Source organism: Nematolebias whitei, chromosome 6 (genome assembly GCF_014905685.2).
Source record: "Nematolebias whitei isolate Nwh7 chromosome 6, NemWhi1, whole genome shotgun sequence".
NCBI lineage: Eukaryota > Metazoa > Chordata > Actinopteri > Cyprinodontiformes > Rivulidae > Nematolebias > Nematolebias whitei.
The window spans coordinates 30159962-30178435 of NC_056503.1; the positions used below are offsets into that span (position 1 = coordinate 30159962).

Below are 18474 nucleotides of genomic sequence, written 5' to 3' on the forward strand. Positions count from 1 at the left end.
ATATATATATATATATATATATGATATATATATCATTGTAAATGAGTCCCCGAGTCTTAATTGGATTAACCTGTCTAAATAAGGGTTGAATGAAATATAAATAGTTTCATTTTCATTTAATTAGGAAAACCATACCCCTGAACGAGGGTGTATGTTGGTGTACCTAAAAAGGCACGTTTAAATGTTGGCATAGAGCACTGCTAGGTTTGTTTTTAGCATCAACAAATTATGCACGATCAGATTATGACATCAGTCAATGAGCGAGTTGAGCAAAGTGTCAAAACAAAACTGTCAATTTTTTTCTTTTTAAATGTGAAAGAAGGGAGAATTCAGCTGCCTGTTTTGTGTGCGTGTATATTGACAGACGTTCATGCGTTTTAGCATATTTGTGCTTTTAGCAGTGGAGTGGGGGCAGGACAATATGAGAGATATCCTGTTCCAACACATCCCTGCTGGAGCTGACTTAATGACCCGTGACCTGAAGATATGCATACTGGGGAAAGAGAGACAGCGGCAAGGTAGATGAAGGGGGACAGAGAGGGAGGTGGCAGAGGAGGCGTGAGGTCGGGGTGAAGATTCAGAAACAAAATAGATGAAAACTGCAGCAAATAAAGCTGGAGAGAGATGCGAATGGGTCCTGCCTGACACATTGCTCAACCTCTTTAATGTTTTTTTTCTCTGTCAGTCAATGGTCTTCGTCTTGATCTAACCACTTCTTGTCATGTTCTTCATCACTTAATGTTCTGCCTTTCCATTTGTGTTGGCCATTTCATTGAATTTATTTCATTTTATTTATTGAGCTGATACAGTATATCTATAACCAAAGGCAGGATAAAGACATCTGTCAGAGCTCTGACTCGCAGCTCAGAGTAGACACAAGTGTGAAGAAGACAAAGTTTAAAAGTGAAAGAAGGATAAGCACTTAGGAGGAATAACTCACCACAGGGAAGTGGGAGTAAAGACAGTTGAAATAGATTCACACATCTTATCAGCCCTCCATCTTTTGAATGTACGCTTCTTTTTTTACCCCTTTTTGGAAAATTTATATATTATTTTACTGCTAGTGATTCATTTATTATACCACTGACACTCTTTTTTCTTTAACTTCAAGTAACTACGGTTATATGTAAGTGCAGCTGTGCAGCCGATTGCGTGTGCGATGTGTGCACGTGTGTGTGTGAGCCCGTTGATCTCCCCTGTCAGCAGTGGAATCTCTGTGCTTTATTAATAGCTAATCAATGAGCTCTCTGGGATGTATGTTATGGCCTGAGGACTCCCACAAGACAGATGCTGGCATCTCAGCTCACAGACATCAATAGTTCACTGGAGTTGAACACATTTTTTTCCCCAGAAACCCTACTTCCATCCCCCTTTTACAGTGTGATTATTAAAAAAAAAGATGAAAATGTAAATATTTCAATAGAAATGATTTATCACTTGTTTCAAATACTTTTGTATCAGTACATTAAATCTTTTGAAGAGGGCTTTGTAGAACAATTAGCTATTTATTTTACCTGTTGTAGATACTATCTCTGTGATGGACCTCACTTTGGAAAAACAGACAAACTAATAGCTAGTCACAGCGAGGACAGCATCAAAGTGTATTGCTGTCATCCAGGGCCACCCTGGACACCTGAAGGCACTAAATATGGAATGTTTCAATTGCAATAAAGAAACAGTTAAAGACACAAAACCAAATACTGTTTGATTATCAACCCAACATTTTTACTTCAATAAGCATGGTGTACAGCTAACAGCACACTCACTTACTGTGCACTGTGTATGAATGAATCTATGTATGGATGATGCCCAGACTATCTCAGTCTGGCCTCTCTAACTTTATCTCCCAGTCATTCAACCTGTCCACTACCTCTAATGATCTCTTTCTTGATCTTATCCATTCTTGGCACTTCCAAGGAAATCCTAAACACTAAGCTCTGCCACTTCCAATTCTGTTTCCTGTCTTTTTGTCAATGTCACGGTCTCCAAACCACACAACATAATTCGTCTCTCTACTGTCTCGTAAACATTTCCTTTGGCATTTGTTGCCATCTACAAATCAATTCTGAAACTTTTCACCATTCACTCCGTCCTGTCTGGACTCTTTTCGTCTATTTACCAGTCTCCCCCCATTTTCCTGGACAGATAACTTTAAGTACCTTTCTGACCTCTGCTCCCGGTAGTCTCACTGTTCCACCCGTTCCCTTTTCATTCACATGGGCATACTCTATCTTTCTAAGGCTGACTTTCAATCCTCTTCCTTCAAGTGCATAACTTCACATCTATAAGTTATCTTCCACCTGTTCCCTGTTCTCACCACAGATCACAATGTCATCTGCAAACATTATAGCCCACTGACATTTCTACCTGACCTCATCTGTTAGTTGGTTCATCACCTAAGCAAACAGCAAGAGGGTCGGAGCTGACCCTTTGATGCATTCTACTTCCACCTAAAGCCATCTGTCACTTCTACAGCACATCTCACCACTGTCCTGCTGTCCTCATACATGTCCTGCACCTGTCTAACATACTTGTCTACCACCCCAGATTTCCTCATACACCACATCTCCTTCAGCACCTTGTCATGTTTTTTTCTAAATCCACAAAGACACAATGAAGTTCTTTTTAACCCTCTCTGTACTTCTCCATTTGCCTCCTCAAAGCAATGATGTCAAAGTCAATGAAAGTATCAGTGGTGCTTGTTTGTGACAACCACCTTACACAGATCAGTACCTTCTGCTTGACTCTAACCACCCCCAGGAGCACAAACTTTCTGTAATTAAAACTACACCACTAAGCTGAACATGTCCCCACAAAGGAAGAAAAAGGAACAGAAACACAAAGAATGTCTCCTCCAAACCGATGGATATCCAAACTGGTCCTTTGACAAATCAGTAAAATCCAAAAACATGTGGCAGAACAAAACAGAGGTGCAAAAATAAAAACATTGTCATCCCACATATTGCTGGAGTATCTGAAAAACTCAGAAGGATTTCCTCCAATCACAACATCCTGGTACATTTTAAACCAACACGACCCTCAGACAGAGGGTGGTCCATCCTAAGAACAGAACCCCCAAACTGAGCGGTGTGGTATCTGCAGGTCATTGCAGTAAGGAATGCTCAGATATCTATATTTGTGAAATTAAACAACAATCTCAACAGACACATGTCTCAACACCAAAGAGCCAGCTCTTCAGGACAAGACTCAATGGTCCAACTATATCTCAATGTTAAGGGACATGCTTTTGAGGACCAAAATGTCATATTTTAGACAGAGAAGACAGATGGTTGGGGTGGGGGGATTTACATCAAACAAGAAAAAAACAACTTTAAACAGAGAAGGAGGTCTCTGGTGTCAACGTTCAATAACTAATAATGCAGCATTTGGACTGATTCCAGATCAACTCCACTCCAATTCACATCTTCATGCATGTGACCAAAACATTTCTCTCATAAGCCAGGCAAACAGAGTCTAACGAGCTTCCATTGTGCAGAGCGAGTACCGTATTTTCTGCCGTAAATGTTGCTCCACCCGATAAGTCGCATGAGTCCAAATATGTCTAATAAAGTGGAAGAATCCATAAATATGTCACTTGGCCACATACGTCACATCTGTTATGCATCATTGCTGGTGCGTTGTGTTTGTTGCGCGTCACCGCTGACGACCCGGAAATGTGGGCCGGTGTGCTAAAAATCAATTGGCTGCCAAATGGCAGCCGCAGGAGCGTGCACAGGAGGACTTTAACAAGAATGTAACAAGATTAACATTTAAAAACAATTGTGTTTGCTCGAATTTATAGTAAAGGTGTGTCTCAGTCTAAATTTTGCTTAATAAGTGCACTTTGACGGTCAAATCAGCAGCATTTTAAAAGCCGATACGCAGAAGTAGGAATGCACAGAGAGATGAGTCGCTGCTCATTTCTTCGAGATAAACACCTAAAAATAATTGTTTGCTCAACTTTATAGTAAAGGTGTGTCTCAGTTGAACTTTTACTTAAAAAAAAGGACTTTAACGGTCAAATCAGCTGTATTTTAAAAGTATTTGCAGCCTCAGTGCTCCGGGAGCGCACAGACAGGGTGGAAAAAAGGAAGGAGGAACACTGTGCAATTCTTCAAAATTTAACAAAAAAGCACCTAAAACTATGATTTGTTTGCTCGACAATATAGTGAAGGTGTGTCTTAGTTTAACTTTTCTTCAATGGTCAAATTAGCTGCATTTCACTGGGGCAGTGCAACAAAATGAAGCTGATTTGACAGTTGCTCCAAACGAACAGAACGAAGATGGCAGGCGGACTGTGTCATTAATAGCCATTTTGACCTATTATATGATACAACGGCATGCTATTCTGCTCTGCTACCATCTAGTTGCTGAAAAATGGTATTGTTCAATATTTTCTGTCAGAATGAATGAAAACAGTCATATCAGAGCCAAAAATTGGTTTATAAATATTTTATACTTTAAATTTTGCCATTTTGGGGTGTATCTGGGACCCTGTGTACATAATTTTGTTCCACCTTCTGTACCACATGTGATGGAAATGACAATGAAGTTGACTTGCATTTGAACTTGACCTGGATCACTGAGAATTTTCACAACCATATTTATTTTTAACAACCCTAATCATCTGCACATCTTTTACAGACTGATCCCACTGTCTTGCCAGTTGATACGAGTCCTTTTTTTCTTCTTCCTTGGTCTCCAGCCTTTTGTACAACTTCTCATACACCTAATCTTTGGTCTTTGCTACTCTTTGTCCTAAATTCCATCTCCTTATATCCCTGTCTACTCGCTTCAATTGTTTTATAGTGCATTGCCACCATCTCGACTCTCATTGGTTCTGCACCACACTGCTTTAGTTAAGGGCCTGCCCACTGCCAGTACTCACCCCCCACTCAGCCTGGTTTATGGAACCATCTTGTTTGTGGTTCTAAATGAACAGCTACAAGGTGACAATTTTGACGTAAGCAGGCAGCAGCCATTGATTTTTACATGTTTTCTAGAAGCAGAAAAGCGACTCTGGCAAAGTGGCTGTACTGTCCCATCTCTTCCTGGCTATCATCTTTTCTCTGTCCAGATGACTCACCAAGTACCTTCCTACCTGTCTCTCTAATTACTGTTGCTGTAGTAGCCCAATCATCTGGAAGCCCTTCCTTACCACCCAGAGCCTTTTAACAGCTCCTCTCTGAACTCAACATTCTTCCTTCCTCAATTTCCACTCTTTGGTCTTCTTCTCTGACTTTACTTTTTTTCTCTTTACCACAACAATATTTTTTTTATACACACCACCATTCAATGCTGTCTGGCCACACTCTCCCCTGCCACAACCTTATAGTCCCCAATCTTTCTCAGGTTTCCTCTTCTACACAGAATTCAGCCTACCTGAATACTCCTACCTCCACTATAATGAGTCACCCTGAGCTCCTCCCTTTTTTGGAAATAGGTGTTGACCATTTCCATTCTCTTGGCAAAATCCACCACCATCTGTTCTTCCTGGTTTCTTTCCTTGACACCAAACTTACCCATCACTTCCTCATCCCCACCGTTTCCTTCACCAACATGTCCATTTAGGTCTGTTCCGATCACCACGCTATCCTCCCAGGGAATACTCTAATCATCGCTTCTGGCTCCTTCCAGAATTAATTTTCTCCTCTCCATGACATCCAACCTGTGGACTATAACCACAGACAATATTTAGCATCAGGCTTTCCATTTCTACCTTCAGACATATTACCCTTTTCAACACTCTTTTTGCCTGTACTACGTTCCAGGCAAAGTCCTCCTTCAGGACCATCCTTACTCCATTTCTCTTTCTATCCTCATCCATCCATCCATCCATTTTCTTCCGCTTATCCAGGGTTGGGTCGTGGGGGTAGCAGCCTAAGTAGGGACGCCCAGACTTCCCTCTCCCCAGCCACTCTTTCTATCCTCACCATGGTAAAACTGTTTAAAACCTGCCCCCAAAGTTGTGAGCCTTGTTGCCCTTCCACTTGGTCTCTTAGACACATAATACACTTACAGTACCTTCCTTCTCTGCATTATGCCAGCCAGCTCTCTCACCTTTGTCTATTGTTGTCCCTATGTTGCTACTCCTGCATGCTTGACTTTCCTCTTCCGCTCTCCTCCTCGTGGTCTTTGACTAACAGTAGCACAATTTCCACCGGGGCACACCGATTGTCAACAGCACTGGTGGCAGTCTTTGTTAAACTGGGGCTTGACTGATCAGTGTGGAGTTGTTTTGATGAACTTGCTTGTTTCTTTAGGCAAAGTTGTTTTATGTTAGATGCCTTTCTTTAGACAACATCACCATTTACCCAGGCTTGGGACTGGCATGGCACAGGATATAACAGCTTGTTTTCCCTCGTGCCAAATTTTGAACTTTTATCGACTTCCAAGTTATTTATAAGGTTTTTTTCTGAGAAAATTCATACAATGACTAAACACATAATTGTGGGGGTGTTGGAGCCTATCTCATTATATGTGAGCTTTTATGAATTTATTTAGACTGTGGCACATGCTAAAGAACAAAGAGTAAAGCAAATCATGCTTCAGACTGCCCAAGCCTCCAATATAAGAAGAAAAGCAGAATTTGACTATACCCAAACTTTAAATGTTTTGTTTTGTCCCTGTAACAAAATATATTTAACAATTCAGCTCCATTAAAGTTTCAGACATTTCATTTTGGTTTCCATTCTGGTGTATTTGTATCATAAGCAGTATCTGTCACTTTCTAATTTACCTCAGCCTCCTAAGATTCTACTTCACTGACTTGACATTTGTTCTTCACAAGTGCTTATCAGGCCCATTTGATTGCTTCTTGCTTTGCATCATTATTTTCTTCCCAGTTTTGGCTATTTCCAGTATGTATGCCCTCATACCATCTCCCCTCATCTAATTTGTTTGACTCTCACTTTTTGTTGACAGTTTGAACGTGCATTTTATTATATCACTATTTGTGTTTATGTTTATATCCATTCTTTTACAATGCTCTTGGCAAAGCATGCTTTCTCTACGTCTCACCCTTAATCCAGCAGCAAAGTTTGAATTATGAATAGTGTGAGGAGGACTCCTTCTGGTATCTTTTTTTTAACTCAATTGAGATGACTCACTCTTAAATTAAAAAGAGATGTTTAAGTACACCTTTCCCTAAACGTACATTGATTAGCCACAAAAATAAGACCACTGACAAGAAACAAAGTAATGTTGCTCATCTTGACATAACACTCTGCTGGGAAATATTGTGTCCTCGTTGTTATGTTGGCGTTATTTTGGCACCTATGCGATTGCAGAACAATCACACTCTTTGAATTGTTAATAAAGTTTGCCCCGTTGCTGATCAGAGTAAATCAATTGTCTAATCCTTAAGTGGAAAAATACTGATGTCCAGCTTATGAAGTGATTTGTGACACTAAAAGAGCAAAGTTTCCTTTACTCCAGATGTGCCACACTCACTGCAGTTCCTTTCTTAAACTTTACATGTTACAACTAAAACCTACCTACAGCAGAAATTGGACAAGAGGAAGCGTCATGCAGAGGAAGTCCTTTCTTTATGTAAAAACAAAATTAAAACTTATTTTATTTTATGCAAGTATTGTTTGAAGTTTATAGAGTATATATGATAATTGTGCATTCCCTGCTTTTGTTCAGTTGTATAGATTCATGTGGAAATAAACTTACTTTCACATTCACTTCCTGTTTATTTAAGCTTTTTGTCACTTCCCGTTTATTTAAGCTTTTTGTAACATAAGTATCAATTGCAACAAATAAAATGTCACAGCACATTAAACTAAAGCTTGTTTTTGCTACAGTATGTTGTTTTTAATGTTAAGGGTTGCAGTAGCTCGGTGGTCAGTGTTGTAAGTAAATTAAATAATTTACCTTTCCATTTCCTTTCCTTTTTCAGTTAAAAGATCGTTACAAATTGCAGCCACCTGACAAATTAGCAATATAAAATGCTGCCGTAAGTAAAACAAATTTGACAGCATTATTGAAAAAAGGCACTGCACACTGTGAAGGCTCAGAATAAACATGTGACAATCAATAACACAATACACTGGTTAAACTCAGCAATCAGTATTAGACAAACTGCTGGCAGGTCAGACCCATTTCTACCCTTAGGAGGTGCAAAAGCCAATATTGCTAACTTTCAAAATAAATAAATAAATAAATAAATAAATAAATACTAACAAATCTTATATATTAGCAGAGAGAAAATTATTGAGTAGAATACAACCAAAATTACAATTACAGTAAATCCTTTCTCCGCTGGTTTAGTAAGAAGAGCAAATCATTGATCTATCTTTATTGATTAGTAGTTACAGACATTTTTCCACAAACTCTTGTAAGCTTCTTACAGAAAATGTAAATCTGTGTCTAGCGAGACTGTTTCTGTTGGTCTGGTTGTGTTGTCAATCAGCAGCTGCCCGTTCTACAAACAGTGCCATAGAGGTTATATGAGGTGTGGAAAACCTCTGAATGTGTCCAAGTTTGAGTCTTAAGGGCATTATTATTGAGTTGTAACTGGAATGAGAGCTGCAGCTGTCTCCTCAGCAAAAAATTGGTATACTTTTATAAATCAGTGTCAGTACTGTCCACTGTCAACTATTTTGTTTGACTCGAAGCATAGCCTGAGGCAGGAGAATGTGTATTTGGTTGACCTCAGAGTCCCCTTTCCTCAAAATTCTTCATTTTTTTCTATTTTTTTGTGAGGGTTTGTTGGGAGACCTTCAAAATGGACTCAAATAGATGGTGGTAAATAAAAGGTGTCTGAACTGCAAGCCAAAACCTGCATATCTGATTTTTTTTTTTGGTTTAGGCGTATGTTCCTGTGGGGTTTCTGGATTTTGTCCTGTCTTTTCTGTTTCCTCATGTTTCATTCACCCCTCAGTGCTCCTCCTTGTGTTCAGCCCCTGCCTCACCTTTGTCTAATGCCAATCACCACAGGTGTTTGTCTTTCTACCCTCGGTGTACAGTATGTTATTCAACTTCCTTGTGTCTTGTCAGTTGTCTGTGGATTTTCCTTCAAAAGGCTTTCATGTTCCGTCTCCTTGTGTCTCATCTACTTCAAAGTAAGTTAGTTGCCCCACCAGCATTTTGTTTTGTTTCTTTAAAATAAACTTAAGTACTTATTTCAATTGAAGTTTCCTTTTGCCTTCCTGCATGTGGGTTCAACACAATCTAAGGCTGAACACAATAGAATCCACAGACCAATCTGAACTCATCAGGAGGATGATTTCTCTCTGAGTTTATGGCCCGAGAGGCAGAAAAGATTGCCCAGCGGGTGAAGGTCGAAGAGGAAGAAAGGAGGAAGGCTCACCTCTGAGGAACCTGCCTGGCTTTCAAGCCTGGGTTCCCTACTCCACTGCCTTGCTCCGCTCTGTTTCTTGAGATCATCAGGGAGAGGAGGGCAACCCACAAATCCTTGTGTTCCCCGCAAGAGGGGCCGACGGCAGAACCGGTCTGGATCCGTCGAACTCCAGCCCCTCCCTCCACCTGAATCTTCTCAGATGCAGCCAGGGGAGCGGTGGAGATTTTTGCAGGTGGGGGGCAGCCAAGCCCTTGCTTCCCAGGAGAAAAGCTGAGCTCTCACTCGTCGGGGGAGCAGCCAAACCCAGCCCAGCTAACGAAGCAACCGGGTCCTGTTCAGCCGAAGAAGCAGCCGAGTCCTGATCAGTCGAGTCCCACTCAGCCAAAGAAGCAGCCAAGTGCTGATCAGGCGGAGAAGCAGCAGAACCCACCTTCCTATGTCTCCACGGGGTTTAGCCATGATGCTTTACACTCCTGTGTCTCAGTCGGCATCAGGGATGATGACCCACAGTCCTGTGTCTCTGTGGGCATCGAGGACAATGATCTACAATTCTGTGTTTCTGTGGACATCAGAGATGACAACTGTTTTCCTCTGTGCCTCTCCGTGGGTGTAGGAGATGACAACCCTTTTCTTCCGTGCCTCTCTGTGGGTGTCTAAGATGATGACCCTTTTCCTCCGTGCCTCTCTATGGGTGTCAGAGACGATGACCTCTAGTCTGTACCACCTGTTGCAGGCTCGCCAGTCTCATAGCCTGCTGCAGACTCACCAGTTTCATCACCGGCTGTAGATACACCAGTCTCCTCATCCATTATAGAATCACCTGTCTCCTCGCCTTCTGTTGATTCGCTTGTCTCCTCACCTGCTGCAGATTCACCAGTCTCCTCGTCTACTACAGATTCACCTGTCTCCTCACCTTGTGCTGATTCGCTGGTCTCCTTGTCTGCTGCAGATTCACCATCTCCTCACCGGCTGCAGATTCACCAGTCTCCTTGCCTGCTGCAGCTCCAATTGCTGGTTTACCTGCACAGTCTCTCCAGTGGTCTCTTTGCCTGCAGCCACAGTCACTCCAGTGGCCTCTCCATCTGCCATCCGGGCCTCCCCAGTGGTCTCCTCACCTCTCTTAAGCCTGAGTCAAAGAGGGTCTTGATGGATGCCACTCTTGACCAAAAATGGACAGTCTCCTGGCCGCCCACAAGAACTTTTGCCCGAGGATGGATGGTTCACACCCCCATACCTCCATCTTGTGCCTCATTCAGAACAGTCACTGGGCTATCTGCCTGAATGACTGTCTCACTCTGGATGGTCTCCTGGATGTCCACCTTAACTCTGGGGGGTCGGGGTTATTTGTCCCCTTTGTAGTGGTGTTACCCAAGTTCCTACCTGCCAGTTCTTTTTTTAAATCTTTTTTGGTTCTTGTGTTTCCCTGTGTGCCCTCCATCCTGTTTTATCTCTCCTCCTACCCAAGTTGGATGTAGCTCCCTCCTTGGGATTTCAGGGGCCATCCCTTGAGTGGGGGGTACTGTGGGGTTTCTAGGTTTTGTCCCGTCTTTTCTGTTTCCTCATGTTTCATTCACCACTCAGTGTTCCTCCTCCTTGTATTCAGCTTCTGTCTCACCTGTGTGTAATCCGAATCATCACAGGTGTTTATCTTTCTACCCTCATCAGTTTCTGTATTTATTCAGCATCCTTGTATCTTGTCAGTTGTCTGTGGATTGTTCTTCAAAAGACTTCAATGTCCTGTCTCCTTTACTCCCTCAAAGTAAGTTAGCTGTAATGCCAGCATTTAGTTTTGTTTATTTAAAATAAACGTAAGTACTTATTTTTATCTGGAGTCTCCCATTACCTTCCTGCATGTGGGTTCAACACAATTTAAAGCAGAACATGATAGTTCCTGCCCAAAAGGAAGGAAGTAGCATGTGGCAGTCACATGCTATTTGTACATGCTATTTGTAATAATTACGGAGATTATCTGTGTTGTTAATACTATGTAAATTGGCCATGTCAGTAATTTGTAAAGTAAAAATTCCCCTGCAAATTAACTACTATATTTTGCTGAACTCCGAGGTCTAGTGAAAATACTAATCCAATGCAAATAGAAATTTCTGTGATTTGGACAGAAATGGGCAGGATCTGATAGGTAATAAGATGGTTTTTATTTTTGATTAAGCAAAATAATTTGGAAAAATATAGAATAAGGCTATTTTAAATGAACGCGCTGCTCACTTTGGCTTTTATGCTGCTACTTCCTTCACCACAAATGACAGCAGGTGCAGAGACGCGCGCATGATCAGCTGACCCATCCATCCATCCATTACATTTACCTACTTCTTCCTTTTCGGGTAGCGGAGGTCGCTGGTGCCCATGTTCAGTTATCACTGGACGATAGGTGGGGGACACCCATGACAGGTCGCAAATCCATTTCAACCGACAGGTCAGCGGACACGTATGGCCAGTGACAGGTTGTCCAGCTGAGCTTAACACAACTTTTTTTTAACCTCTTAAACCGGCCTGTCGGACCTGCCTCCACCTCAACAAGTAGATTAACACAATTTTATATTGTGCATTCTTATTTAATTTTCTTTGTGCTGATTCATAAAACCACATCAAAGCCGGAGACTGGCCTGGCCTGCACATTATATAGATTGGCCCGGTCGTGACAGTGCAGCGCGTTAACATCATATCCGATAGATATGATTTACGAAGATGTTCGTAAATTTCAACTAAATCTGGTTATCCCGTGCGAATGCACCACATTAAAAGCTGACGTTTTTTTTTCATGATCTCTTCTCTACTCTATCAAATCACATGGATTGCTCGCTGGTACTGGGAGGTGATCTTAACTTTGGTCTAGATAACAAAATAGACAGGCTGAATGCAGTAGGAGCTCAACGCAGTTGGCAATCCATAAATGTAGTTAAACAGTACATGAGTGATTATGGACTCTGCGATGCATGGCGGTCTCTTCACCCTAATAGTAAAGAGTATTCTTTCTTTTCACATGTGCATCACTCTTACTCTCGTCTGGATTATTTTATAATCAGCAACTCATTGCTGACCAACATTTCAGACACTAAGATACACCCTATTGCTGTCAGCGATCATGCACCAGTTACTTTAAATTTAGATAATAAGAAAGAAATCCCAAAAAGTATAAACTGGAGATTAAATACCTCACTGCTTATGGATGAAGAATTTATACAATACTTTAAAAATGAATGGACATCGTATTTAGAGTTTAATGACTTGCCAGGTACATCAGCGTGTACACTCTGGGAGGCTGGGAAAACAGTTATGAGAGGGAAAATAATATCCTACGCAACAAACAAAAAGAAAAAAGAAAATAAACGTATTGAGGATTTAGAGAAATCTATCAAATTATTAGAAAGTTTACAAGGAGAGGAAACACAGAAAAAACTACGCAAGATAAAATTAGAACTAAATGAATGTATTGACAAAAAAAACAAATTCTTAGTACAAAGACTTCGCTTAGAACATTTTGAACACAGTAATAAATCCGGTAGCTTTTTAGCTAATCAACTCAAATTAAATAAAGAAAAAACGTCTATATATGGTATTAAAGACACAAATGGTAACATAACTTATGACGAGGAAAAAGTAAATAGTGTTTTTAGAGATTTCTATAAAACTCTATATACTCCACAAATAAATCCAACAGATGAAGATATTAATCAATTCTTGGAGAGAGTAATACTTCCAAAACTAGACAGTAGTCAATCTTCAGAACTAGACTCACCATTCACATCAGATGAGCTCCGTGAAGCCATTAAAAACATGCCTAATAAGAAATCTCCAGGCCCAGATGGATATCCAGCAGAATTTTATAAAGAGTTCTGGAACATCCTGGAACCAATATTTCACAGAATGCTACATGAGTCAGAAGAAAATGGCAGGTTTCCAACACATATGAACTCAGCCAACATTAGTCTACTATTAAAACCAGGCAAAGACCCAGTACTACCTACCAGTTATCGCCCCATCTCTCTTATTAATGTAGATGTTAAAATAATTAGTAAAGTCCTCTCTAAAAGATTAGAGAAAATAATTCCTCTCATTATTCATCCTGACCAAACTGGATTCATAAAAGGAAGACACTCGACCACAAACACACGCAGATTATATAATTTAATAGAGTATTCATATAGTAAAAATATTGAAACAGCTATTTTGTCTTTGGACGCAGAAAAAGCATTTGATAGGGTAAACTGGAAATTTTTATTTTCTACATTGAGTAAATTTGGTTTTGGGGACCATTTCATTAATTGGTTAAAAATATTATATAACTCACCAAGAGCATGTGTCAGGACAAATAATCAAATATCTTCAAGCTTCTGTTTACAGAGGGGGACCAGGCAGGGATGTCCACTTTCACCTGCACTATTTGCTATTTTTATTGAACCTTTAGCAGCAGCAATAAGACAAACTGCTGATATTAAAGGTATACTGTGTAGAAATATAGAACATAAAATTAGTCTTTATGCTGACGATGTCTTACTTTTTCTTCAGAACACAGAAAAGTCAATATCTAATCTTATCGAATTAATAAACTCATTCTCAAAAGTTTCTGATTATTCTATAAATTGGTCAAAATCCACAGCTCTTCCAATAAACTGCGTGTTTAATACTTCTCTCAATGAACGACTACAATCAGGTAACATTACATACTTGGGCATTAATATTTCTCCTAGATTGGAAGACTTAATAAAATTGAATCATATCCCAATTTTAAATAACATTGAAGATGATCTTACTAGATGGAAATCTCTGCCCATATCACTTATGGGAAGAGTTGCCTCAGTAAAAATGATGGTCCTGCCGAAAATAAACTATTTATTCTCAATGATTCCAAATAAACCCTCAACTGAATGGTTTAAGTCACTGGACTCTTTGATATCTAAATTCCTTTGGAAAAACAAAACTCCACGTATTAGCTTAAAAGCATTACAGAAATCTAAAGATACCGGAGGATTAGAACTTCCCAACTTCTATCACTACTATTTAGCCAATAGGTTACAATATATCTCAAAGTGGTTAAATCCAAATACATTAGATGAAACTTGGATAGACATAGAACAAACTTTATGCAATAATATTAAGATTTCAGATCTACCGTTTATTAGCACAAATATAAAAAGACATGTTTGCTTTAAAAGCATCAGTATTAGCTCTTCTCTGACAGCATGGTGGGAGTATTTGAAAATGACAAAATCTTCACTACTCCCCTGTAGACATACACCCATCTGGAACAATCCTGACATCCTACAAGAAAATAATATGTTAAATTTCCCAGGTTGGAGAGTCAAGGGAATTGAACGTCTGGAACACATATATGAAGGTGTAGACTTTATTCCATTTAATAATTTAATAATACAATTTGACATTGAAAATAAATACTTCTTACAATATCAACAAATTAAGTCTATCATAAAAAAGAAATTTAAGCTTAATAAAACTTTGTTAGAAACACCAATATGTGTGTTAGAGTTCCTTAATCTTAAATCCCCCAAATTATTATCTAAAATATACAAGAAATTGTCTAGAATCAATGACTCCATAATGTTACCTGTTGCAAAATGGGAGTCAGATTTATCAATCAATTTTGACCAAAACACCTGGTCTCAAATATGTTTAAGAACATTTAAAATGACTAGAATCTCCAACTTACAATTAATACAGTATAAAGTTCTTTATAGAGTACATTATACAGGTCAGCGAATGTTTAGGATGGGATTTACATCATCTAACAACTGCTCACAGTGCACAGGCAATATTCCTGATGATTATATCCATGCACTCTGGTTCTGCCCACCCGTTCAGAGGTTCTGGGTCCAGGTTTGTGAAGACTTGTCTAAATATCTGAAATGTAATATTCCACTCTCTCCGTCTGTTTGCTTATTGGCTATCTTGGAAGATGTTACCCTGGAAAAAAATACATGTCGCATGATTTTCACTGCCTTATGCATCGCAAAGAAAACCATACTCCTGAATTGGAAAAATAAAAATAATCTTAGCATTAATCAGTATAAAAATCTGCTGTTAGATCATATTAGTCTTGAAACAGCATCTGCCGACACATTGGATCAATCTCTGTGGGCTCCTTTGATCGGCTCCGTTACATAGTGAGGGTGGGTAGTCTGGGATCTGACCTTGTGGGGCCTTGGGGTTGATGTGGAGGTGGGTGTATGGGTTTGGGGCCCCGGGGGGGTTGCCGGGGGCTGGGCTCTTGGGGGTACCTGGGCAGGGGGGCACTGCTTTCCCTCTGGGGAGGGCCTGGGTGGTTCTGGGGGATGTCTGCTGGTGGCTGCATGCAGGCCCTCAGGTGGTCTATGGCGGCGGTCGTGGGTCACCGATCTGGTAGCCTGGCTGTGCTGATGTGGGTTCGGGGTGGGCGCGGGGGCTTGGGGTTCTGGGGGCTTGTCGCCCCCGGGCTTGGGCCTGTGGGGTTCGGGGATCTTGGGCTCTGGCGGGCGGGTTGCCGGGCTCTGGGCCGGCTTGCGCTCTGGTGCCCGGTTCTGGGCGGGGGCCTTCGGCTCGCTGGTGGGTTGTGGGTCATGGGCTGGGGGGTTGGGTGTTTGGGGGCATGACCAGTAGCCCCTAGGAGGGGGTAGTTTGACCCAGCCTAGGTGTCTAGTGTGCTATGTGTTTTGAGAGATGTCCGAATGAGGGGTGGGTGTAGTATTTCTTCTGGAGTGGGGATGGGGTGGATGTCCTTGGGGGCGGCCCGGGACTGTGCATGGCCGGCTGGCTGGCCCCTTTCCTGTGGTGGGGGCTCGCTCCCGGTGCTTCCTGGCACTGTCGGCGGTTGGGCGGGCGCTCTTGGCCGGGTCGTCCTGGTGGGGTTTGGCTCCATCTGGTAGCGGGCTGACTGCGATCTGTGGGGGTCCTGGTGGCCCTCGGGTGTGTAGGCTGCTGGTGCAGCTTCTGGCGGCCCTCGGGGCTCTGTCCCTCTCTGGTCTGGAGCTCAGCGGGCCTGACGGTCGGTCCAGATGGAGAGGTGTCTTGGCCTCAATCCCTGGGTGGACCTTGGGGGGCTGGGGGGGGGGCTGTTGGGTCAGTGGGGGAGCTGACCCCCTGTGGGAGCATTTGCTCTCACAGTTATTTCTCCCCATCCCTCACCATGCACCTCCACCCTCTTCATTTCAATTCCATACATTTAGGGTTGTTTGGGCTCGGGTGTGCTGCAACAATTTTACATCTTTGTTGACCATAGCCACCTGGGACTCAATTTTATTGTACACCTTAGACATTCATTCATAACATCCTCATGACATTCATATATAGGAATTTGAGGTGGGCACATGGCTATGGGTGGTGGGATGACCTTACTCTCACCCCCTGTGCCTGTGCTCACTTACAACGGTTGCATTTAGACACTAGGGTTTGGATAGAGTTGGGGTGGAGGGGAAACTGGCACCATGCCAGCCTTTGCTCCTTCTTCTTTCCTTTTTAATGGCACTATACAACAACACACATCAACAGCACATCTAGGGGTGGGGGTGTATGTGTCGGGGTCTTATTTTTAGTTATTTATTTATTTTATTTTATTTTTTTCTCCTCTTCCTACCCACCTAGTTCCCTAACTGCCATTCCGGGGGTGGGGTCCGGGAGAAGGGCAGGCCGTCGGGTGTTGACCAGGACTATGTGGGGGTTCAGGGTCTGGGGGTTGCCATGGGCGGTGCTGGCGCTGTGCTCTCCCTGGGGTTGTTTGGACCCCCTGAGCTTGGCTCTTGGGTGCCATGGTTGGCCCGCTGGCCAGGGTGGCTGCCGGGGCCTGGCGGGCGGTCGGCTGGGGGTGCGTGCTTGGTTGTTGGCGGTGTGTGGGGGTGGTCGGTGGCGTGTCCTCTTCATGGTGGGGGGGTATCCTGTCGGCGGGGCATGGCCTGGGCCGGGTCTGGGGTATTGGCTCTTCTCCGCTCAAGAATGAATGGGTTTACCTCCTGGGTTTGGGCATGGGCTGCCCCCTGTAGAGGGCGGGTACATGTCTTGGACCTGGGGGGTATAGAGTGTGTATCGGGAATAAGAATGAAATGTATCGTTATTGTATGTCTTTGAGTGAATGAATGTGAGATTGAGGTTGGGATAGTGTGATTGTGTATGTGTATGAATGGGTATTTGTTAGGCCGAGACTCGGACTGCCCCCTCTTTGATACAACTGGGGGTGCTTGGCATCGCGCCCCTATCGCGCGGCCCCCTGGTGGGGTGTGCCCTTGCCTGCCGGCGCGCTTGGGGCCCTTGGTATCGGGGGCTGGGCGCTTGGGCGTGTGTCGGCTCGGCCTGGTGTCTGCCTGGTGGGGCTCGGGTCCTCTGGCCCTGTCAGGCCTTGGCCTGGGTGGTGTGAGTCCTCGGTGCCCGGGCCTCGGTGCCTGGACCTGGACCTACATCGGTGTGGCGGGTGCCGACGGAGGCCTATGAGTTTGTCGCTGTTGGCCCCAGGGGGTCACTGTATGTGGTTACTGGTGGGGATCTTCCGGTTCTCCCCTGTGGTCCCTTCTGGGGGGTGGGTGGGTGGTTCGCCCTGTGTGGGTGGCTCTGGGGGCTCCGCGGTCGGGGTCCCTCCTGGGGTCTTGGGCTCTGGTCCCCCCTTTTTCGTCTGCCTCTGGTCTTGGGGGTCGGGTCTCTGCTGCTTCACAATTACTAATAAATGTTCTATTAGAGAAGCCTTATACACTTATGCATGCTCACAACCACACACAAATAGAAGCAGGGATGCTTATGTAGGCTTTATATGTAGATATATAGATATGTATGTGAGTGTATATTCATGTGTATGTATGTATGTATGTATATAGGCGTAGGTATGGGTATATATATTTATTGAAACTTACTGCAAAGCCATGAATATTTTAAGTTCTTTATACATATGTATTTTGTTGCTGTGTTTTGTCATGTTCTTTGCAGGTGAACAGACAGTGGCCGGGTGTTTTGAAGTGTGCTCTATTTGTATATATTTCTTATATTTTGGAGTCTTACTTTGTCTTTTCTTTCTTTCTATCCTATTAAAAAAAAAAAAAAAAAAAAACCCTACACTAGAATGTCACTATAATAAATATTTCATAATAATGGTGTGGAGAGGATGGCTGTAAGGGGAGAAGGGAGGCCATCAGAAAAAAAAAAAAAAAAAAAAAAAAAAAAAAAAAAAAAAAAAAAAA

General features: G+C 42.4%; 1 protein-coding gene across 1 annotated transcript in view; it reads left to right on the top strand.

Annotated features, from left to right (window-relative positions):
• The window catches only part of LOC119410617 (Down syndrome cell adhesion molecule-like protein 1 homolog), a 156511-nt gene that overhangs the window by 36935 nt on the left and 101102 nt on the right, over positions 1–18474 (top strand). The window lies entirely within an intron of this gene.